Genomic DNA, 24,868 nt, shown 5'->3' with positions numbered 1-24,868 from the left:
CCATGGGTTCTGCAGTGCGAACTTTCACTCCACGTGATTCGAGCTGGTGTGCGCTAAATTACTCGGCCACCGATCCCCCTCTACTATCTCTTATCTCTTTCTCTCTCTAGCTTAGTAATGTAGGCGCTTCCTGGTGAGCACGAGAGAATTGTCGCACGCCCTGTAACTGCCAACATAAAACAAAAATCACCTGTCTACCGACTGGACTGTGACACTCGAAGCTACAAAGTTCCGCGGTTTTCTAACGGACCACGCAGCATCACCGACCAGTTATGTGGCCCACTGAAGAACGCTGCCTGCGACATATGAAGCGTCGCAAATCCTATCCGTCTCTACTAAAAAAAAAAAGAAAGAAAAAAAAAAAGATTCGCATCCATTTAACGATACAAAGAGACTACAATAGAATAAAGCGCACAATATTTCTCGCTCATCGATGAAACACTGACAGGGGCTCATAAATATCCCTACCAAAAACAATCACCGCCGGAGAAAAAAAAATATATATATTAACAAAAACGAAGTCTCACGCCAACCATTTCTAGTGGCTTATACACCACATTGAATACACACCGGCCAACAGCACGACAAGCCGTCGCAAAAACAATAGAACCATTTCCCCGTCTTTCCCCGAGGAAGCAAGAAAAATGAGGTCTCCCGGTATCTGTCCGTCCAACTGCATAATACATCTATACGCGGCGAAGGAAACAAACGCCGAGAATCGCCACCGCCACGCCGTGTTCCATCCTGCACCCGTCTCAGCAAAACAGGCACCGCAGTAACGAAATCTGTTCCCACAAAGACGTGTCAGACGTCCTTCAAAGATTATCTCCCCCTCATTCTCTACTTCCATCTCTCTCCCCACTGGAATTCGTCCTTACACAGTCCCTGCACCCTTAGCCAATGGATTCGTCTCTATACCGTTTTTTTTTTTTTCTTCATGTAGAGTTTGTCGCGTTTTCTTTACTTTGATACGACGGCGAGAGAGACAGAGAGGAAGAGACTTCGCAGAGATCGGACCGCAGAAGCGGGCGAAGGAGCGGTGGCGAACAAGAACGTCATCGGGGAGGGGGCGAGAGATTTCCCGAAACAACGTTGTGAGTTTGATTTCGGCGAAGTGACACCCCCCGCCATCAGACGTCCCTGGGCGAGGGAGGGTGGGGCGAGCCAGACAAGACAAACATCCTCTGCCGATCCATCACGCGCCACATTAAAGGACAGCGGGGCCCGCTGCTACCGAACCCCAAAAAGGAAAAACAAAAAAGGAAGACGAGAAGAAAAATAAAACGTTAGGGAAGGAGAAAATCTTTCGCGCCCGGTCGACGCATTACAGCACTTCTGAGAGCGACAACGCCGCTGCGACCGGTACGGGCTGCTCAGAACGAATCCTCACTTATCTTCCCAGACTAACTACAAACTCGATGGTATAGAACGCAAGCTTATGGAAGCTCATCGTACCTCGCGCGCAGCAGCAACGAACTCAACTATAGTAGCCTGTGAATATTATACTATACAGGAGGGGAAGAAACTTTGCTTCGTTTCACTTTACATTGGAGCGCAGCAGAGGCTACGAGCCACCCCAGACCAGAGCATCGCTGTGAACGCACCACGTGACTATGCGGCCCGCGATTCGCAGCGCCTCTCCCAAAGGTCACGTGATGGTAACGCGGCATTGGGTTGGGCTCTGCGCTTTATGCTAAGGCGGAAACGGAGCCCGACTAAAGCGTTAACCGCCACCGCTCCGCCGTTGTGCGACAGAAAAGAAACGAACGTTTGCCTCTGTATCTACAGACGAGATTTCTTGCCGAAAATCCCCGTCACCAATATCGGTCCCTTTCAAAAGCCTCGAAGCGAAACGAGGCCTCGATCTGCGCGATTAAAGTTCGCGACAAACGCTGGAAGCGAAACAAAAGATTATACCGCCCCCGCAACCAAAGACAAGGATCCCGTGAAGTGAAACCCCCAGAGGACAAACGTCGCTTTTTATCGATACCCATCCCTATTCCCTTCCTCTCCCTTTTTTTTATATCCCCGGTTGTTCCCCCTTTGTCGGCACCGAGAGCATATTGGCCCCGTGTTTTTGTTTTGAAATCGCAGCAGCTCGTCTCTGCTGTCTTTTTAATGCAAAAAGAGGAGAACACGGCTGAGAGTGGAGCTCCTGTTGGCTCTGTAGCTCCCTCCGGCAAGATGAAAAAAAGGGAAGACGAAAATCGTCAGCGTCCCCTTTTATATACGCACGTGCCTCCTGGCGTTCGATGCAATATACAGGCGTTAGCGTGCTTTTATTTCGTTTCTTGGGGGTTTTTGCTCTCTGTGCTCACAGACGCTATTCTGTACGAACGCACTTATAAAGTAAGCTTGGAAGCAAAAAAAGAAAATCAACGTTTTGCAGCAGGCAGAAAATACACTCGAGAAGTTTAGAAATATGAGCGCAATCTCAACTTCAAAAAACTAGAATGACGAAGAAACTGCGCGCGAAAGAGCTCGCAGTTCATCGCACGCAAATGACACCGAACTATGGAAATTCGTATATAATGCGACAAGTTGCGTTTCGTTATTACGTGCGGCGTCACAAACAAACGTTGGCTAAGACGGAGCACCAAATTGTAGGTACACGAAAGCGCGAAACTTGCCACGAATATGCACACAAATTAAACAAAAAAAAAATTGCTTTTTGGTGCAATAGTGTGCAATAGGTGACACGGTGTCAATTAACATATATATCTAGTTCCAGATTACACTACTGGCTGAGTTCACGGCAATAAAAATCATACAATCTCTTTTCTCTCGCGTTCTACCTTTTTTTTTTTTTTTTTGACCAATGGAGGTACGGATTGTTATCTTATACCTAGTTTTGAGCACGTCGCGCATTGTATTTTGACAAACACGCAAAATGTTAACGGTGCAAAAGGCGTAATACTAAAATTTCGCTTCGAAACCTTTTTTTTTTTTTTTTAAGCTTTTTCACCGTATACCCAGAGTGATGTGCCCGCCCGACTACGTCGGATGGATGGATGAATCCATGGATATCGATCGCATTCTTTATAACGGGCGGTAGCTTACATATCTTAGCCGCGGCAGGCCGTCGCGGTTCGTCTCGTCGGCGTCGTCACGTCGACGAAAGCACGCGCGCGATCGCGTCGGCCGACGCTGGCTGCGAACGGCAACTCCAGGCTCATGTGCAACGCGACGGAGCGCGGTGTAGCCCAACGCGCGTCACCTAGCTCATGACGGAAAAGCAAACCGCACACACGTGTAAAGGAGGCTATGACTCCGCACACCGACGACGGTGGCTTTGTCCTCACGCGACCGCCCCATTCGGGAGTTTGGATGTCGACGCCATCTCGGTATGCGAGACGCCCATTTTTGCTATGAGAACCTGCCGTTCTTGCCTTGTGTCGTGCGCTGATATCGTGTTCCTGTGTTAGTGTGCATGGTTAAGGTTCGTGCGATCGGCATGCGTGGACGTGGACTGCATCGAGGATGCGCTAACCCCGCGACGCTTCGCATAGGCCTAACGCGCCAGGCTCGCATGCACGTTGTGCCGGCAAGAGCTGGAAGCTCGAAGACGCGTCGAAGGCCGTTCCCGATCGAAACAACAAGCAGGCTCTCAAATGAAAATTTCATCTGAACAACTACAATAGTCCCAGGGAACAGCAATGTTCCCTGGGAATATTTTAGATGACAGACATAGAATATCAATATGCTCTGGGCGACCATATTTTCTATTCCACGGCTTCTACGATTTCTTTTTCTTTTTTATATCACTAAATCAATTTCTTTTTTCTTTTTTTATTTTTTTACGGAAGAGTGATTGTATTTTTAGGACTAGTATAAACGGACTAGTATACGACAAAAGGTGGAGGAAAAGCGATTAGGAATCAGTGACCTAGCGCGCCAGACATGAAGCAATCATCTAACTACCATCTTCGAACTCGATTCTCTGGGACGCATGCAACGCCTCAATCGGCGTATGCGGCACACCCAAGTCCTAAGGACGCAACCACGCGTGAGCGCTGACCTGCCCGTTTGATTGATGTCCGAGTGGGCACTCATTGTTGCCCATCGCCATCTACTTTTGCATTCGCTGTCTGTCTTTTACTGAGTTCGTTTTCTTTTCTTTTTTTTTCTTTTTTTCCTGTTTGTATACCGCATTTGCTTGCGTCGGCGTCAGCGAGTTTGAATGAATTCCCCTGGTCCCTTTTTCATTTTGGTCGTAATTTAGGTTAATCTTTTTTTATTCCGAAACAATAAAGAAAGAGCTCGCAATCGTCCTGATGGATAGGCGAAACCGAGGGCACAAGCTACAACGGTCTTCCATCACGAAATCAATACCCGCTCGCCCGCCCGATCACTTTAGTTTAAACCTTCGCCATCTTTCTATTAACGCTCATGTATCCATAGCCTAATCGGGACAAAATAATGTTATCTGTTTTTGTTTTCAAGATCTATCGACTTTCTCCTCATTAGGTCTATAAATAAAATATATAAAGAAAAACGTTACCTACAACGAGAATTTAAAAGAAATCTTACCATTTAAACGAACAAAGTAGAGCATACTCCTTATATCACACCGACACACACAAAAAAAGAAAGTTTTACGCATTATTCGTGCCATGCGCGATGTAGTACTTAGAAGGTTTGGTTGTCGAAGGGAGAAACGACGATTTTAGCCTTCAAACGTGCCGATAAAATAGCATAACGCTAATCTAAGCCGCACCCAGATATACATTGATTAGACACATGAAGGTGGTAATTAGGAATGTTAAGGACTCTGACTTTTTTTACCGCGTTTCTTGAGGTGATTACGAGCGAGCACAACAGGTCGGACGCCTTACACCAAAGTCATCACGATAACGACAAGGCGAAGTTTTTGTAGCAGGCTCAACCGATCTCCTACAAGCGGCGACGAAGAGCGGCCATTCGCTTTCTCTCCAAGCTTATGCCCGGCGGCAGGCCACGAGCACCTCTTCCCCAAATACGATCGGACGGGATTCCCCATTAGGGAAAGGAGAGTCCCTATCGCCGCTTCCTTTCTTCCATGTCGCTGCGGGGCGGAAGACGACGGCGCAAACGATCGTCCGGGCTCATCTTTTTACACCTGAGCATCGCGACTCGGATTGGTCGCAGCCGACCAATCAGGAGACTGGCTCCGTCGTCTGTGTATATCTAAGTCAACAGCCACCAGAAAAGAGAGAGGGGGCCATCGACAAAATCGGACGGCGAGAGATAATGAGATAGCGATATTGCATAATGAAGGAACCGGGTAATTGAGTCGGGAAGGGGGATTAATTCACGAAGGCAAAATATATACGTGGGAAAGATGGCCGACCCTTCCCCTCTTCCTTTTTAATTCGCATCTTCTTTGACGTTTGCCAACTCACCTGCAGCGGTTACAGTGTTATCTAGATGCCCTAGTTGAATGATGTCGCACGTGCGGATATATGATTTCTTTCGGTATAACTTCGAAATTTGCTATAGGGAGTATTCATAGGCGGCCATAGCTGTGTGCGCGAATGCTGAGCGCGTGCTGACGGCGAGCTTCCACAGTTCTTTTGCAACGTGCATTCCGCACCATCAAGAGTGCCGGTCTTAGCAGCCTATTGACGTAAGCTCGTTCTGAGCATGCGCTCTAAACAGCACCCACAAATATGGCGTCCAGTGAATGCTCCCTATTGCTCGAGCTACCCGATAATGGTGATGGCAAGAAAATAGAGTTTCGACCGAAAAAATAAGACCAGCAATACAGAGTTTGAGTGAATCCTTCCGGCGACTCCGATAACGAGTTGGTACCATATACTCCGCTGATGCCTTTGAGCACGCATTGTATCGTTATCGGGGGTGTATAGAAGGTACCGGAACGATCTGCTAAAACTCTCTAACGTGCCACTCAGGAGTCAGCACATGGCGTGAGCATGTGAAACGCCATGCTCAATGATACATCGCTGGCTCCATTTGTCATTTCATCGCGTCATGATACCAGCAGTTGCAGCAATTGCTTGTCCTGTGAAAGGAAGCCGCACGAACGTACTCAGAATGTTTCCCGTAACCGCCAAGGATTCGAAACAAAACTCCTTCCCACCATTGGTCCCCTTACAAAATAGCAACTGTGCCAAAAAAAAAGAGACGGAAAAATAATAGTTTGATCAAAGTGAAGCAGTAAAAAAAGCGTTTAAGGGAATCGTTAGCGCCGGTAACTCTTTCGAAAGCTTTCCTAGGAGACTTAGGCACACAAAAAACAAGGTTAAGAAAAAAAAAAAAAAAGCGCAAGCTTGCCTTGAACTCGAAAGGAACTTCCCCGAAACAACGCACTTCTAAGAGCGAACACCGAGAGCGTAATAACTCCAAATTTCCTTCCAAACTTATTTTTTGTTGTTGCTGTTTTGCGTGTGCGTGCTCATAATGTTCCCCCAAATTTCGTTCATATTTTTTTTTTCCTTTAAGGAAACGATATTACAACACGTCAGAAAACGTTTCGCAAGCGCGCACGCACAAGCCCGCGGTTTCAGGGAATACTCGTCCACGATAACAGCAGTCCAGTATACGCGCAAAATAAAAAGGAAAAAAAGATCTGTCCAAAAGTAAAGGCTGCCTTTTTTCCCTAAATCGCTTTCCCCCGGGGGTGCAATATATATATCTACGATCTGCCGTACTAAGCACGAAGCAACGAGTTGAGCGCGGCAGCGGATGTGTCCATTTATATACTTACTCGGGGAGTCGATCACGGAGAGAAAAACGAGCACTCTTTCCCCATAAACGTAACCTGGATAGAGAGTATAAAAGGAGGAAAGCCTTAATAAAATCACAGGAGGGGGAATGGGGCAATGAGCGGGTCGATGGTCCTTTCCCGCTTCTCGAGTCAGCTCTCGCAGATTTGGCGATCAATACACCGAAGAAAGGGGAAAAGGGAAGCTCCTCCCTATCCCTGTATACATTCGTCGCACCATCGTGGCCTGGTGTGTGGGGAGGATGCGTCCCAACAACTCGACAAAAAAAAAAAAAATTCAACGAAGACGACGACAGCGGGAGCAAGAGTGCAGCAAATTCGCTGCAAAGGGAGTCGTGAATAAGAGATGTCGCGCAGCCCGCGGACGCTTCATCGACGAAACGTCCGGTGCCCATTTTCGGGACTCGAGCGAGCTCTCCGCGGCGCTGGTTCGGATGACGACTTCGAATATAGGGACGAAGCTGCTTCGACCATGTACCGGGCGCTTCGGCGGAGACTTGTCAAAATTCCTACCAATGGGCGGCTGAGAAGAAAAAAAAAAAAAACTTTTTTCGGTAACAAACTGCCAGCCACGGGCAACGTGGCCAGGGATTAAAAAACGAACAAAAAATCAGCGTACTAATTAGCTCAATAAATAACTATAATGCGCTAATTACCTTTGCAATTTGTAAAAATAGGCACGGTTACAATTACACACTCGGTGAGCGTCATCCAAACCCCCTGTAAATCAGTAAAGAGACAAAGCAGGTGTAAAGCGTGAAGGCGCGTTCAAAGTTTTCACTCCTGTAGCAGACACAAGTTGTAGCTGAAACGATCTTCGATACTCGCGCACGTCTGGCTTAGTGGCCTCATTTGATGCCAGGATTTATTCGCACACGCAGATGCGGCGAAATGAAAATGGCAGGGAATAGCCTCAGTTGTCCCGCGTCCACCTCAAGCTCCGATTAACGCTTTGGCATCTCGCGGCCCTCGAGCTTGCGGGCCCAGCCAAAGCACGACCGAAGGCAAGGCGCGTGTGCTGTGGGCCGACCATCCGAAAGAGATCCTTCTCATTTTGTCGGTGGCTGTAGGAGATTATTTATATAGAGTAGGTAGAATATCACGAAGACTCCCGTTACAACTAAGTTCATCGATACTTTTTTTTTTTCGCTAAACGAGTTACTGACAGCACTCAGTGCGCGGCATCTTACGTTCACGCTTCTTGCTCCGTGATTGGTTGCTCCGCGTTTTTATCGGCCAATGCCGTAAGCTCATTGGGTGCGGAACGACAATAAAATGCTCGCCAGACTCGCCACGCACCGTATTTCTTGAATTGTCAGTGACTGCTGGTTATTTCGACATATCTCTCGGGGAAGAAGAAAAAGAAAGCAAAAAAAAAAAAAAAACGTTCGGAGGAAAAAAAAAAAAGAGTGAAACGAAACAAAGAAACGCCGATAAATCTTTCCCGGGACGATTTAAATTCGTAAGATGCGGGGTTCCCCGAAAAATCGATATCTGGCAGCGATCCCATATGGGCCAGTTAGAGGAGGCGGCGAGGACCGTGGCCGTGGAAGGCCGTTAATTTATAACTGGCAAGTTTGGCTATAGATCTGCGCGAGGTCCGCTATTTGTCCTAGTGAACGAACGCGCCTCGCACGACTCTTTGGCTCCCGAACGTAAGTAATAATCGAAGAAGAGTTGACCAAACCAACATGCGGCTATACGGTTTTAGTAGCAGCTTAAATGTTCGAATATAATATTTGGTACGTCCCTCTACAGATCGACGAATTATACTAATTCGGGGATTATCTTTTATACGTACGAACTCGTGCTTAATTAGGAAAGAGTAGCAGCGGCCCAATTCCGTGTCCAACTCTTTCGTAACACACACACACACACACACACACACACACACACACACACACACACACACACACACGCACACACACACGCACGCACGCACGCACGCGCGCAAACACACACACACACACACACACACACACACAGAGACTGATTACAAATTGCAGCGGACGCAAGTACGTTCACCGTTCTTTATACACTCCCAACCGAACCATCGCTGGGACCACTTCATAAAATCCGAACACGAAAGCCGTGCTTGCCATCAAACCACGACCCACCGAACAGTGCGGCCGTACTTAACCCCCACGTGGTCTACACAACACTCCGCCAATCAGCAGCAGTCGAGCAGCTCAGCAGCGTCCCGGGCAAGACACGATCCAATGCCCCGAAACGCCTGCCGAGCGTTCACACGCGCAACCACCCCGGGTCGCGTACTTACATCCGTTTCGGCAGACAACGTCGGCGCCAGCCTCAAAAACCGCCAGCAACACCAACAACCAAAACAAAAGAACGCGGCCACGAAGCCTCCTTTGCGCCCGCCGCGCCACCTCCTTATCCTGGCGGCGATCGGAATTTTAATGAATGGCAGCGGCAGCAGCAAAGCCAGCGCTTCAATGGACGACTCCCCAAACAGCGTTTCACACGAACGCTCTGCACCTACGGAACCTGCGCCCACGGAACAACTCCTCTCCTGATCGCCGCCCGTTTGTCTGCTCTTCGGACCATTCGGGCCGATCGCGGAGGGGGGTATTCGGCGCCGACCTGGTGCTCGCCCGTCCTCCTTCGGGCAGGCCTGTTTTCATGTACGGGGCTCGTGCTTGTGCCGACAGCGAGGGAGGTCAACAAGCTACGACCTCGCGCTTGTTCTAGCTACTTTACCAAAAAAAAAAAAAACTTTGTTTTTTAGCCGTTAAATGGGCGCAAGAACGACGTATTATAATTACTTTTAAATCGCACTGCTCATACTTCGTATAAACGACTCGTCTGGCAAGATGACATCTGCGGACACGGCTCAGGCATGTTTGCTTCATTCATGTCTGGGTAATGTGACCGTCGTACAAGCAGCAAACACGCCCAAGACCGTGTTTGCGGACCGTTTTTGCGCGTGGGCGTGGCTTATGGTGTTCGAGCTTCGTGACTGGCTCTTCACAATCTGATTGGTTGCGGAGCGATACGGAGTTCGGGACTTACTACGCCTTGTTTTACGGTGGCCCTTCAAAATCGTAAGACGGCGTGGAGGTGGAACTGCCGCGTTTTGTATACACTAACGTTTCGACCCGACTTTGGACGGTCCACAAAAAAAAATTGGTTTCTCAACGGATCGCGATGGGATTTACTACAGAGCTGCCCGAAGGTAGCGCATTCGGTAATAGACCCTTTCCGAAATTCAGTCTGGCCACTTTGATCACTATCATCATCTGTGGAACGGCATCTGTGCCATACCAATGGCGGCCTTCTAGTGACTGATAAAGGAAGACGTTGAAGATGCTCCTAAGCGGATGTTGCGAAGCCTGTACATTCGGGGGGGGGGGGGGGGGGGGGGGGGTTAGTACGACGCGACGTAGGAATGAAACACAAGAGCTACGTAAGCGTTTATGTCTGATAACTCAGATTCAGTCAATCTGTGGGCGGCACACAATCGGCTGTAAAGCACTTTGGTGTATATAAATTTTTCGAGGCATCTGAGTGGGTTGGAGCTTTGTTCTGAATGCAGGTTCTTGGTCCACATCGAACTGAAAGTGATCGAGAAAGAACTCACACTGAACAATTTTTCGCGTGCCGTTGATTTGCGAAAGTGACGGTGCCGATACAAGCTCATTTCCGCCATTGATATGGCAAAACCTAAACTGCTTTACGAACCACCAGATGGCACTGAATTTCTGAAAGGGTCTATTGGGAGTATGAATACATCAAACTTTAAGAATCAAAATCAATAATCATAAAACAAAAAACTGGTTTTGTTCTTGGAGAAAGTATCGCCGTGCCTTCTTTCTCATAAGCATAAAAAAGGTCGTTCTTGTTCGTTCTGGCGTTTATTACGACCCAAACAATCGGTGAAATGGAAAGAAAACTCGATTGATTGGCTTAGCTATGCTTCGCTTAATTTGGCCCAAATAAGCGCCACAGTGACACAACATATTATCTTTAAAGGAGCGATGCAACAATATTTGTACTTTGCGCAAATACCGCTTAAAACGGATCCCTAACGTCAATGACCTATGAAACACGCGTTCGTTTTTCAACCCACGCAATAGAAATCCAAGAAAAAAAATTAAGAAAAACGAGCAGCGTTCACCCCCTCAACTCGCAGCCAGAACAAGCGGCCACGTGATCTGGAGCCGATTATATGCCGCCAGTGTTGATCATAGCCACGCGCTGGGGTTGGCAAAGCGCAGGACACGCGCTGAGTTCCAGACATTGTTATGGCTCGGCTGTTGCCGTCGTTGCAGCGATTGGACACGGGCCACTACCCGAATGCTTCTCGAGCTGGCAATTGTCACGAGCCCAAGTCGAGTGCCCACGCAATTCTCGGGTCCAATCTATGAACCGCATTCAAATATCGTCACTTGGGTGTACTGCGATCCCCGAGTTACGTCATCAAATTTTGCAAAGGAGAGATTGAATGAAAATGATCGCTTTTGTGCTTGAAATTACACCGCAACAAAGGAGTTTCTTGGCCAATGGCGTTGCGTGTGAGTATCCTTGAGTCCCAGGTGCGCCAGTAAGCTCGTGTAGCGAGAAAAACATTCCAATTGAATATCGTTGCACAGCTCCTTTAAGGGTACGTGCAAAGTATAGAGAAAACATAGTTTTTGACTGTTCCTTATTTCCTCGGGTGAGCCAACCTTTCCACAATTTTAGCGAAAGCTTCCACCACCTTCGGGCGTTCTGACTGGTTGCGTATTTGTGGTCATCGACCCTGAAAGAGACGTTGTGTTGTGTCCGTCCCCTTCTGTGTTCCTGAGTCTCGGGTTTTATTACCCTGAAAAAAAATGACCGAGAAAGTACTGTATACAGTGAAGAGCACATTCTCGTTTGCCGTTGACTTGCGAAAGTGTCGGCGCACGATAAGCTACTGCATGCTACAGGTTAATTGCCAATTTGTCACCATTAGTACGGCAAGTGTTAAACCGCCTTTTCAGCCATTAGATGGCACTGAATTTCGAAAAGGTTCTATTGGTTCTTCATTGAGCTCTAGTCCAAGGACGACGCAGTGCTCCGCTATGTCAGTCGGCCGACGCGTCAGAAACGCAAATCAATAAGTGAATATTGCGGTTGTCCCCGTGGGTTGAGTTCTCAACTTAGCCGCTAGGGGCGCCGCGACGGTTGGATCTCCTCTCCTACGGTAATACTAGTCAAACTGAGAGTAAAGAAAGAGAAACATACGCCGGTCTGATTGCTTTCCGATCACCGCGCGGATAACTGTACAACGGCCCGAATTCCGACTGCAATAAAAACTGTTTGTTTTATCGTAGTTTTTTTTTTTGTTTTTTTTTTTTTTTTTTTTTTTATGAGCCGACGGCGTGTGCTGGACCTAAGGATAAATATAACGCGAGAGCGTCGAAACTGCCGGCCGCAGGCGCCCGACTTTAGACCGCACGGATACGCCAGTCGCCGGGTCTATCTTTAGTTTTAGAGCCCGAGTGCGGAAAGATGACCGGATGTGCGTAATATCTCTTACTGGACTCCGGTCTGAGAGAACACAGGTGTTTGCGTCTAAACACACACCTCCATAAACGCGACACAAACAAAGTAAGGTGAAAAAAAAAAATAAAGAAGAGTATACTCAGAATTTCTATCCGGGCAACGATGAAGTTCGGTGGTGGCCTGCGTAACCTCCAGTTAGTGTAATCCAAACTTTCCACTTCCCCCCGCCCCCCTTTTCAAAAAAAAGAAAAAAAAGTTCAGTCGTATCGCAACATACGCTTTAGAAAAAAAAAAACATGAAAAACCATGTTTCCAGAGTTTACGTATACTCGCGCGGATAAATTACTGCTGGCGGCTGTCTAATTCGCCGCATTTTTTCCCCTCCAAACAAGCATACGGAATATTTCACGAGTTAAGCAAGGGGTAAACGTATCCCTGGTAATACTATTACGGAAAGTCGTAGCAATTCATCTTGCGCGGTTGTACTTTAACACTGATTACATCTGACAAATACACCGGCTGGTTTTGCTAAGAAGAAAAGGTTCTGTTGATCCGTCGTATTGTTTTTACTATATTGTTATGGATCTCAGGAATTTTGTAAGAGAAACACGTAAATATTCTGAAATCGCTCCTGCAGCAGAGTAAAGCACCTATAAACGACCGGTACAAATTCAGAAACAAGCGTACACAGGGCGCTTATTATACACTATCCAGGAACACGCATATAGGGGTTGCATACACGGCCCGGCAGCCATTCGCCATTTTAGAACCCAATTATAAATAGAGCCGGCCGCGGCGTAATCATCGGCCGAAGAAGCGGCGTGCCCGAGATCGCGGAGCTGCACGAATCGCGTTTTTCTTTTTTAAAGAACGGAGAGCCGAAGGTATGGCGCCAGAAGCGAGCACGCCATGACGGAGGCACGCCTTCAACCCTCCGTCTGCCTACAATCACACGTTCGCGTGTGGGTTGCTCTAGGCTCGTAGTCGAGCACTGATTTACTAAAAAGCCACACAAGGCGTGAGCACCACCCGTACCACCTCGAAGCGTGCGCAGCCGATGGAAGCTATGCAAAATCAAAACTTAATTAAAAAAAAAAAATAAAAAAAAAAAATCTGATAAAATTATTTTATTTCATGTGCACTCGTGGATGAGTGTTTGAAAGCGGTGCATTCTAATTTAATAGTAAAGCAAATATTCTTTATTTGAAGATTGATAGTGTATTTGTGTATTTTATACGCCTTTCATTGCACCTTGTGTTTGGCTCGGTGTTCGTTTACATTTCATTTTAGCGTGATCTTCATGAATAGTAGCCTGCCATTCGGCCTATACGAATGCAGGTCATTACATACTATGCATTTCAATGTTTACGAGGATCACAGCCTACATGTGTTAGGTCACAGCTGAGCACGCGAATGTTCGTCGCTTTAGAGGGCGACCAAAGGAGGCGCCACACGCACGAACGTTGAAAATTGTACCGCAGAAGCGCTTGTCTGGAATGGTCTATTATATTTTGCTAAACAACTTAAGCACCAAGGAGCACGTGCATCCTACGAGGGTATTTACACGTGCTATCGTGTGCAACAGTAACTTTTAAAAAGAATTTCTAAAACAAATTGCACGCTCCTTCGGTAAGACGAGCGTGTGGGGCACCTGCACCGACATTGCGAGCATTCTCCGTGGCGCTTGGGTAATTTGTCAAAAAATGTCTCGCGTGACTCTTCGACATTTCTTTGCCAGCGCAACTGTCAGCTTCTGATAGAAGGAGAAAAAATTGAAAAAAAACTGCGTGCTAATATATATATTAGCACGCAGGACAAGGTAATGCTTTGTGGAACTAGATATTATTATCAACTTCAAATAGCACGAACGCCTCTGTTTTCTCGCTGTTAGACGTTGCTTGCCGGTGACGTCACGTTTGAGAGGCGGGGAAAACTGGGGGAAAACTAGGGACAACGATGTTTCGTTTTCGGCAGCGAACAAAATATCACTTTCTTAGTTAGCTTATTTAATCTGCAGGGGGAACGAGATAGCATTTCGGAATCCGGAAGGTATTCAGATGATGCCTTTGGATTAGGCAATCGGCGGAGTTCCCCCTTTAAGGTTGCGCTTGCCTGTAAAAAAGAACAAAAAAAAAACAAAAAAAAAACGATGTGGCAATGTTTGGTGGCTGTGAAGCAAAACATTTTAACAAACGAGGTAAATTACTATTAAATACCTATTGGAAGTGTGGGACAAGACAGTGGCGGCACGGTGCGGCTCCTCGCAGAAGCGTTGAGCATAGGCATCGGTGGAGCAGCCCACCTTCGTTACTAATCGAATATCAGCGTACCCGAGCACAGCGCTATGAAATACGTTGGGGGGCGCCACTCGGCGCTAAATTTTTTTGACACGAGATCTGTAAATTGAGAACGCAGATCACCTGCATGCGCCGGCGAAAACAGCCGCGACCATCTGAATCCCAGCACTTCTACTTGATCCGCCGGCGAGCGAAGAGCGATCTGCTAATAAGAGAACTGAATAAAACTGCTCACGTGGACAGCATAAATTACTCTAACTGATAACTGTCGTTCCGTAGTGATTTCCGGACCGTCCAGCACACATAGGCCTCGCAAGGCATGACAACGACGGCAACGCAACGCCATGTCTCTTCGTTTATCGTCTCTGGAACATGCATATTCCAGCGCAAGTAAACGAAAACAAAAAAACAATAAAAACAACATGGCGGCGTGTTGCCGTCGCTGCTTCTTACAACTGCGGGGCAGACGATTAATTGGATCCTTTCAGCGGGAAACTCCCGCGTGTCTAATGCCGTGACAACCCTTAGAGAGCAGCACCTGGAAGCGGTATGGTTTTCCGAATGAACACGGTGCCAAAGCTTTCCTCCGGAGCGCGATGGAGAAACACGGCCGCGGGAAGGCGCATACGGGGCCAAGACGCTGCGGGCTCATTAGAAGAGGTCCGAGCGAGCTTCATTAGGCGACCAGAGTCGTATGCGACGAAGCAACGCGGACGCTGTCATTGGTGGCCCTGCCAACCAGCTTCCAATGGCTTCGAAGGCAGATCGACGCGCCCCCTTAAGGTGTCGCACTAGTATTTACTTCTTATTTTTAAGAAGTTCGGTAAAACTGTGAAACAAACTTCGAACTTTCTCGACTTTTGCCCAAAACGCACGATAGTTTGCCGAGCCACGTGGAACCTCAGGTTGGACAAAAGTTGGCTACACGTGACCTCGCTTCCCGTTTTTATGGCCATCCATTCTCGATCCCCGACTGCCCGCGATAGGGAAGCCCTTTAAACCTCGCCGCCGTGCACCACTCTGCGTATCTCGCGCACGCAGCCGAGCTCACCTCGAAGAGCGGCCGAGGTGAACGCGGGAAAGGGGGGCTCTCACGTCAACCCCGACCCGAAACGAGCTTCCGATCTCGGCCCACACCGCGCTCGGTGTACGCGGATGACAGAGTAGTTCCAACATCCTCCATCGGCGTCACGTGGTTTATGGACGTCGTTAGCGATGCGATGAAGTGACGCGATCGTTGATCATCCGCAAGCGTCGCATACGCACTTGGCGACCAGCATACGCGAGAGGCGTCCGCCATGAAAACTGCGAGCGCTGTTGTAATGTTTGAGTTGCTCCCTCTCTGAAATCTGTCTATCCGCGCTCCAACACGGGTCCCCCGACGCGCGCAGCGTTCCTTCCCGATAACGTCAGTCACACGCAGCTCCGAGCCGTTCTCAAACAAAGTCGCCGGTTCCTTTGTACGCCGCGGGAGACCCCCGTTCAATCGGGACGCCGTCGTCGTTGCTCCCCCACTTCCCCCTTTTTTTTTTTTTAGATTTCCGCCCATGCAGAACACGCGCTGTTTCGGCCGATAATTAGTTCGGGTCGGGTTAGGAGGAGAGCGGGCATAATAGGTTAGGTTCGGGGAGGCTGCCTTCTTTCCGCCCGTCAGGTTCAGGATGCTAAGTTGAGGTTGTGAGACGCTGTGTGGCGCTAGCAAGCGCCCACATCACGCTGACACTGCGGACGGATAGATAGCTTTGTGCTCTATACAGTGCACCGACTCAATCCTTTGACGTCACCACTGAGGTGGCGCTGCTGTCGGCTCTAAGCGCGCGGAGACGCTTCATCTCACGCGAGGCTGGTTTCTGCTCAAGCGCATGTACACCCACACCCAGCGTGTTGGCGTACAATCACTGACAACTTCAGAAACGCGTGGTGTATCAGCGAGTTTTTGAAGATCGGCGTGCCGCGACGCTCTTCGTAGCCGAGGAGGAAAAAGCCTCTACGAAAGCTCCCTCTGGCGATGGCCTTCTTATTGGGTGCGGGGTGACGATGACATGTTAGAGACTCACCACGCTCCGCGTCACGAGTCACCAATCGTTAGCGTTTGTTTGTTCAAGACGTCAAACCTTCACTATTTGCTCCACACGTTTGACGGTGCGAGTCCCACTGAATGCGAGCTTCCCCGGAATTGCTTCGACGACCACAATGTCTACTCTAAAAACACATACGCGCATTGCGTTTGATTGCGTTGCGACTGCGAATAACCGGGACACTCGTCCTTGAATCGGTTGTTGCCACGCTTCATTTGAAGCACGGATGACCCAAAGACTCGCGGCTGTTCCTCGACACAACTGAGTAAAACGCGACTATGTCAATTGAACACTCTTGAGGAAGGATTTCTTTTTTTTTTTCTGAAAATTTTACGTACGCGGAGCACCAACCCGCAACGCCAAATATCTCGCAGTAAAACACAGTACATAAAACGCAGTAAAACAAGTTGGGCTCTCGAAGCCTTCCGCATTTCTTTTTTCACGCGGTGAATTAAGATACTGTCGAGACCAGTTATAACTTAAAGTCGGTTATAATGAAATAACGGCTACAGCGAAGCGATCACGATTTGCCATTCTTTTTTGCACTTCGTTATAACCGAAGTCGGTTATAACGAAATAGCGGATATACCGAAGTGATTTCCGAATGCCGTTGACTTTGTTATAACCGATCTCGACAGTACATGTAAGTTCATGTAAGCTCAGCTACTTGTCGCTCTATCAAAACACACACTCTTCAAACGCAAAAAAAAACACACTCTTCAAACGCAGAAAAACACACACACACACACACACACAAAAAAAACAAGCACATCTTTTTGTGTTCCCCGGTAACCGAAGCCCGTGCAAACTACTTCGCGTGACATTTCCCCTACGCGCAAAAGTCACTTTTCGTCAAGCTGACACGAGGCAGGAGCGACCAAGAAACAAAAGAGGGTTGAGCCACCGGTGATCCTACCGCCCTGCACGCTGCTGCTGACACGCCCTGGGCGGTCATATCGCGGCCGAACAGGCGCAGCTCCCATGCCCCGCACCCTCCGTGATCCACGACAACGCGGCGAGCATCAGCGTGCCATCCTGCCTGTCGTCGGGAGGCGGAGGGGACGATGCCGCCGCCGCGAAACACAACACCGCAGCGCGGGATCCGTAAGGCGATCTACCTCCGAGCCCCGTGCTGCTGCCTCCCTCCTTTTCGATCCGTCCGCACGTGTCTCTCTCATCACTGCCTTCCCTTCTTCAAACAACGCTGGGCTCCTCGTGGGGTGGCCCCGGGAGTCGAGACTCCGTCTCACTTGACGATGGAGCGCGTCGGACGCTGCAGCCAGACATGGACAAGTTACTCGTAAAGTAACTGAATACGTTACCCGTTACAGCGATTCAAACGCCGGGCCTCAGCTCGAAATCAACGCGTTATTTTCTCGCTACAGAAAAAAAAAAAAAAAATATATATATATATATATATATATATATATATATATATATATATATATATTTAGCAGGGTGTTTTTAATTATGATTTCGCTAATAATTTATCACACTGTCCCTATATCTGGTGTACCCTGTGCACGTACTTTTTATGGTCCATATAGCGTTTTCTCGTCGTGAAAATTACAAGCTGAGTCGAGAACGAGGCTGGCCACCTGTGTGATGTCCCCTCCACAAGTACCGGTAGTCATTATTTCGTCAGAAATTAACCAAAGTACGTTAGTCGTTCTTTTTCTTAAAAGTAACTAGGTCGTTACTTCGTTACCGAAAAAAGTCACTACTTCCGTAACGAGTAGCCCGTTACAAGCTGGGTTCGAGTACGTAACGCGTTACATGTAAGGCGTTACGTACACGTCCGGGTCCGGCCAATCCAACGCTGCGAGTGCATCGCGTGACTTCGCCGGGCCCCTCTCGAGGGTCACGTGACACTCACGGGGCACGGGATTGGCTTAGACGGCTCGTAACGTCCGCTGCGGTCCATCCGTCGTAACGGCCCCATCCTCCTCCCACCTCCCTTTCCACTTTACAGGCACGCGGCTGTTCTCAGAGGGCTCGTCGTAAACCGCGAACGGACGTTGTTTGCGTCCCCGTCTTCCCTCGTGTAGACGCGTCACTCGCCGACATCGCCTCTGCCAGGAACCGCCAGTTCATTTATTATCCTACGCTGCTGACGGTTGGTGCATTAAAGAATACACACACACACAATATACATTTATATTTACTTTCCCCTTACTTTATCTTATTTTTATTATTTATTTATTTTTTTTTTTTTTGGGGGGGGGGGGGGGAGGGAAAAGAAACACGATACAGAGACCATCTTCGGTCAAAACGAGACAAAGCCACGCGAGCAAACTGTATACCTTGATGGCTATTTCATTTCATGGGAGGTACTCAAAGGGATCGGGCTCCCAAAGCCCTGTCGTTGCGTCTGCATATCGCACTTGCTCAATTTGTTGTAATTGTTAGATTACTTTTCCCGTTGAGTGAGTCATACGAGTAATTAGACTACTCGTTGAAGTGGCGAACCTATACGTCATTTTGAGTTTTAGAAAAATAAAAATGTATTAAGTGTTCTTTATTATTATTATTATTATAGAGTCGGAGCATATGAGTTTATACAAGTTTATTTTCAGCCAAGTCCCTACATCACGTTGAAATATGATACAGAAACAAGCTCGACTTTCGTCACCAAGAGAAGTACGGCGACACCCAGACTTAGAACGATGGAAAGTAAGCGGGTAAGTAAGAGTTACTGCCGCGGTAATAATCAAATTCCTTTTGGTTTCCAGTAATACAGTATCTACTATGTAGTATAACATAATCACGCACGTTATGACCGAGAGTGATCGTTAATTTTCGGTAACGAGGTCAGATATGTATCTCAGCGCATAATACCTCAGTAGCGAATCAGGTGTTCAAAGTCCAGAGTCCGAAACAAAACACGAAACAAACTCGACGAATACAACAGGCCACGGGATCGACGCCCGACAGAAAGCGTTCAAATGTCTACGAGAGTTAAATACGCAATTACACTATTGACGCAGATGGGTGAATATATTACTATGACTGAACCCCACGAACTGGACGGCATCCTGCGCCATCTAGCTGCAGACCAGGTGGCGCGACTTCGGAGTCGCCATCTGGCGTGTTTTCGTGCAAAACTTAAAGTGAGGACATACCTCACTTCTTGTCTATCGCAAGCGGTCATTAGGCACGTTTAAAGGTAGGCTATTAAAGAAGTAAAAGCCTCACATAGTGAACAAAACGTGGAGCTGCCAAAGTACGTCCCTGCAGGAGCGTAGGTCGCCTTCTCACCAGTTTCTTCGAGGACATTTAACGGGCCCTAGAACGCACGCGGCTAAAATCACGGTGGCTAACATCACCTGCCATTCTCTGCTACCTCGACACGCCTCCCCGAGGCAATCAAATAAAAGAAAGAAAACGCCTCACACGACCACTAAAAATCAGCCCTCAAAGTGGCAGGGTCGACACCACGAAGTGCCAAGCTGAACGTTCGGGAAGGCACCACCTGCATGATGGTTGTAATTCCAGAGCAGAAACAAAAGAAAAACATCCTCACACCTGGCCCCGCTTCCGGCACGTGCCCCACGAGCTCCATCTGTCGGGAGCCACTAAAAAACACAGCCCCCCATCGGAATGCCTACTGACCATATGCCTCTGCCGCCAGGCACCAGGGGTCGCAGCCAGGGATATCCGCCTTTCGAGCAAGGTACGTCCGATTTGAAGGCTGCAGCGCGTGGAGATCGTTCTCCGGGCAGCGTCCGAAACAGTCCAAACTAAGACGGATCGGGTAATGGCGTCCCTCCCGTTGGCCCGAGGGAGCCACCTGCCCAAAGTATTCCGGGGGGAGGGACGGGATGGCCAAGCTGCCGTTTGTTTCTAAGGGGAAACGAAGGAAGCCCGTTGCTAGGCTTCCGGTCATTGTGTCGGCACGAAGGAAATGGCCGGATCACGAAAACAGATCTGATACACGAGCGAAACAGCGCAATATGCTTTATCTTCCGCTCTAGAATTGTACAGTGAGGATTACAGGGATTACGAGCGCTTCCATTACCTTCGCAAATATACAACCACAAGCACAAAAAAAAAAAAAAAAAAAAAAAGCAGGAACGTAAGGGAAATTTGTGAACAATAGAGAGTTTTGGTAGATCGTTCTGATACCGTCGATAACGATACGATGCACGCGCGAAGGCGTCGGCGGAGTTTCGGATATCGTTACCAGTCATCGGAACGATCGACTAAAACTTCCTATTGTGAACTTAGCCTTCACGATCCCTTTGGTGGTTGGTAATTATGCTATCCAAACATCTTCTTTCTCGCCGGGAGTAGTTCTACTTGTAAGGAATGACTGCGCTTAGTGGTAAAGCGTATAATATCGTTTACGGGGCAGTGGATGGCCGTTGTTGTTACGAGCTGGAGGAGTCAACGATCGTCCCTCCGGACAAGGGGAACCAATGGAAGTGGAGAACTTGAATTCTAACTTACACGTCAAGATGAATGCACGGTCGAACCCTTTACATTGGGAGACGGCTCGTGCTCTTAAAATTGTCAGAAAATACTAACAGCCCCACCTGGAGACAGAACCAAATAAAAAGACCATACTCGGATGAAGTGACCCGTTTCGGCGCGTTTAATCTAGCACTATCAGCCGTTTATGAGAGGATGATACAGCCCGGTTGGGGGCAAGATCCTCCCAATTAAAGTTCACACAATAGACCACTTCTAAATATCCCATTATGCAACACTGCGCGCGTTGCATAATGGGACCTCTTTGGCCATGGTGAGGAGTACCGTGGTCTCCATTTCGATTGGCCCGCTGACGAAGGAGTGCATTTCGGCACAGACATGTTTTAGCATGTTTTAGCAAAAACAAACATGTTTTAGCATTTTACTCGAATTGGTAGACAACACCTAGAGCATAATAAATTTAAGGAAATTCACATAAGTATTCGAAAATGCAAGAAGTGTGTTTGGTCGTGACGGGATGTCGTGAAATGAGGTTGGCCAATCGAAACAAAAGCTTCTTGCATCTTGGGAACCAAAAGGATACTTTGCGCGGCACTACGCCGCTTCGATCTTGCGAGAGACTGCTCAAGGTGTTCGTTCCTCGCTCCCAAAATGCAGTCGAACCTCACTGTTGCGAAGACTTACTCGCTTATGCAGAGTATAGGCAATGTAACTTTTTGGAGGCGTGCAGGAAACTGCTGCCAAGTGGAGCCTCGGGGAACACTGCAGTTCATTGTGTCGAGAAGTTGGGGAACATAAATAAATAGGGTCGGGTGCTAACCACGCACGTTAACATGGGCACAAAACAAAAAGCCTGAGAGATAAGACGCGAAAAAACAAGGGGAAAGGAAACAAGCGACGTTTCGGGCGCACGCCCGAAACGTCACGCTAGTTTGGAAGATGACACGCGCCAACTGGACCGCTCGCTTCGCCACTGTCATTACCGTTAAGCCGTGCGAACATTGAGGTCCTAAAGGACAGTCACTACGCCCTTGGCCGAAAGGCCGAACGCCAACAGAACGCTCTAGTTGAGCCACGCACCTTGCGAGTACGGGTAACAAAATAATTCCGTCTATATCAGTGACAAAATCGCACAATGAACTTCCAAAACACATAATTTCAAGGAAAAAAAAATCGAGCGGTAAACCATCAAAGGTTCCGCAACGGAACTAACGGATCGTGACAGACAAACGGAAGTGGATAAAAAAAAAAAAGAATAATAAAAACCCTTCGCAAGAGCAGCAGACGTTCCGACGTAACAGCCCGACAGATCGCCCGCGTTCCCTACGGGGTTCCTCTCTTCCGTTCCAAAGGGTGGGACGTAATGAGGCGTCAAAAATCTCACCGGTCACGCTAGACGGCGCCCGCTTCGCGAGAAACATCATACGTACACGGACAGAGAGAGAGAGAGGGGGACACGCGAAACTCCCACCACGCGCGCCACCACATTTTCCAACTCACGCGTTCACCGACTCGAGGAGAGGGAGAGCGTGAAATGGAAATTGTCCGCGTACCTCACTTCCCATCTTTCATCCTCCACCTCTTCTTTTTTTCTTCTTTTTTTTTTCGGTTGTTATAGTTGTTTTGACGCGCGATGAAATCCCACACTTGGTTTGAGCCGGAGCTCCTTTGTCAACTAGAAAAACGTTTGACGGGAAGCGCAGGGCCCCATCATGAAATTTAGTAAAGGCGCCTCACATCATACGAAAGAGACAGTGCAGACATGACGACAAACATGTCTGCGGAGAGTTTTTGTATGAAGCAGTGTGACCCTCTTTCTTTCTGTAGCCCTTGTCTTTTTTGGTTTCCAAATAAGAGAATATATGAAACTAAAAGTGTGTGTTTGCTACAAATTAAAAACATTACCCCCCTTTTTTTTTTTTAAGCGAGGTGTTGGTGCATATTAATTGGATAGATGAATATGACTGAACTCTCCGAAACCCGCGGTTTGCGCCATTTAGCCAGTGTTTTTATTCTCAACAACTCAAATGTATATTTTTAAAAAAAGTAATTAACTTTTTTCACGTTTCCAGCTTGATCGCCCCAGCATTGACATTCTACTAAACGCATTAGTTAGTCTAGGTTTAACTATTAAAATATGTCATAATCCATATATACATATGGTATATATACGGTACTTTTAAAACAACGTTAAAAAGCAGGCGAGCTCGTTGTTATTTAACACACTAAACCCGAGACGTAGCAAAGACGGAGGGACACTACAACTTCTCAATATGAACACCACACTTGAGACGTTGCAATTGAACTTTTTTTTTTTTTTTGCCTCCGTCTCAGGTTTTTGGTATGTCAAATCACTTTGTTTGCTCGTTTTTCTTTCAGACTACCGTCAGACACGGGGTGCCAAATATGTGCACGGAAGAATGCAGTTCTTTACTGACACGAATAGACGAAGTACGAAAGGCACTAAATGCAAAAATCATAATAAAAAGATCGATAAAAAGCACCACTCTTTGTTCGTATAGTTGCTCGCGGAATCCTAGACGCTGGAGGTGCCGTAGATCGTTCAAAATCACAGAAATCCTGCGCTGCAAAGCTTTCAGAGGTGCACTTGAACGCGTTCTCGCGTCCAATCGAAATAGGGCGTCATGTACCGCCAGGGAATTACAAGCGTTAACAAAACAAAAATTCCGCACGCCCAAGCCTATTGCAGCATCCTTCAACGAGGCGAAGTTTCTGCGAGAACAGTAGATAAAAATTTAAAAAAAAAGCCACGCAGGAAAGAACAAAAATACATAACAAGAACTCTATCGAACGGTACATCCGAGTCTAATAACCCTCCCCGACATCGCGGAACAATTTTGGTCCCCCAATTTTCGTTCCCGATTTGCCTGGTTTCCGCACTGCATTTAAAAAAAACCCATCGACGCGATCAAAAACAACAAGACCAACAAAAATATTAGACGCTGCTTAGAGGCAACCCTCGATACGCATTCCAGAAAAACAAACAAATACATCGGAGAGAGAAAAGAAGCTAGACAAAGGATGATGGTGGAAAAGTGGTCTTCAAATGAGGCAACCGGAGGAGAAAACGTCAAAATAAGCGGAACGCCTTCCACCAGCCGTTCTGCAAAGATGGCGCCCGCCCTGTCAAAACGGCTTCGCCAAGAACGCTCCGTGCAGACGGCGACAAGTACCTTTTTATTTCCTTTTTTCCACCCCCGTCCGCTTTCGGTTCCGAACATGCCATCGTCGTCTGCTAGTTGCAATCAGTGCCATTAGACGACGTGTCGGATTCTTAACGGCTTTGGACGCGCTAAGAGCAGCGAGGGCCCAAGTTCCCAGCGGCGGCAGAGGCCTGAAAGGCAGCGCAAACGAGCTGTGACAGGGCAATCTCCAGCGTTTCACATCCCCCCCTTCTTCCATTGCAACCGCCATCCAACAATGTCGTACATCGCCGTACTCCTCAATAAAACGTTTAAAGGGTGACGTACACTTAGCCAGGGGCGGAGATTTGGGAGGGGGGTGCGACCGCCCCCTTCCCCCTATGCGCTTCAAGGGCAACTATATGTTGTCTGTATTTATGAAAAGCAACAACTACATTAACTTTTTTAAGGAGGAATTATTAGGTTCATTGAAAAGACAATTAGGTCAACAAGACGGATTCGGCCAACGCTTCGCCTGTGACGTGATATCCGTCCGTGACGTCAAATCTCTATGCAACCAATCCCCCTCCCTCAAAAAAATTGGAAAAAAATCATAATAAAGAAATTCGCCTTAGGTGCAGGGGCGGATTAGCGCTTCAACTTCTATTCTAGCTCTTATTCCTCACGCTCTCTGTTTCGCGCCATGAG

General features: G+C 47.9%; 1 protein-coding gene across 1 annotated transcript in view; it reads right to left on the bottom strand.

The window, feature by feature from the left end:
- The window catches only part of LOC115312734 (glypican-6), a 116,036-nt gene that overhangs the window by 80,911 nt on the left and 10,257 nt on the right, over nt 1-24,868 (bottom strand). The window lies entirely within an intron of this gene.

The sequence above is a fragment of the Ixodes scapularis genome, unplaced genomic scaffold (assembly GCF_016920785.2).
Source record: "Ixodes scapularis isolate PalLabHiFi unplaced genomic scaffold, ASM1692078v2 PGA_scaffold5__190_contigs__length_132052651, whole genome shotgun sequence".
In the NCBI taxonomy this organism is placed as follows: domain Eukaryota; kingdom Metazoa; phylum Arthropoda; class Arachnida; order Ixodida; family Ixodidae; genus Ixodes; species Ixodes scapularis.
This window is presented reverse-complemented; position numbering and strand designations above follow the sequence as displayed.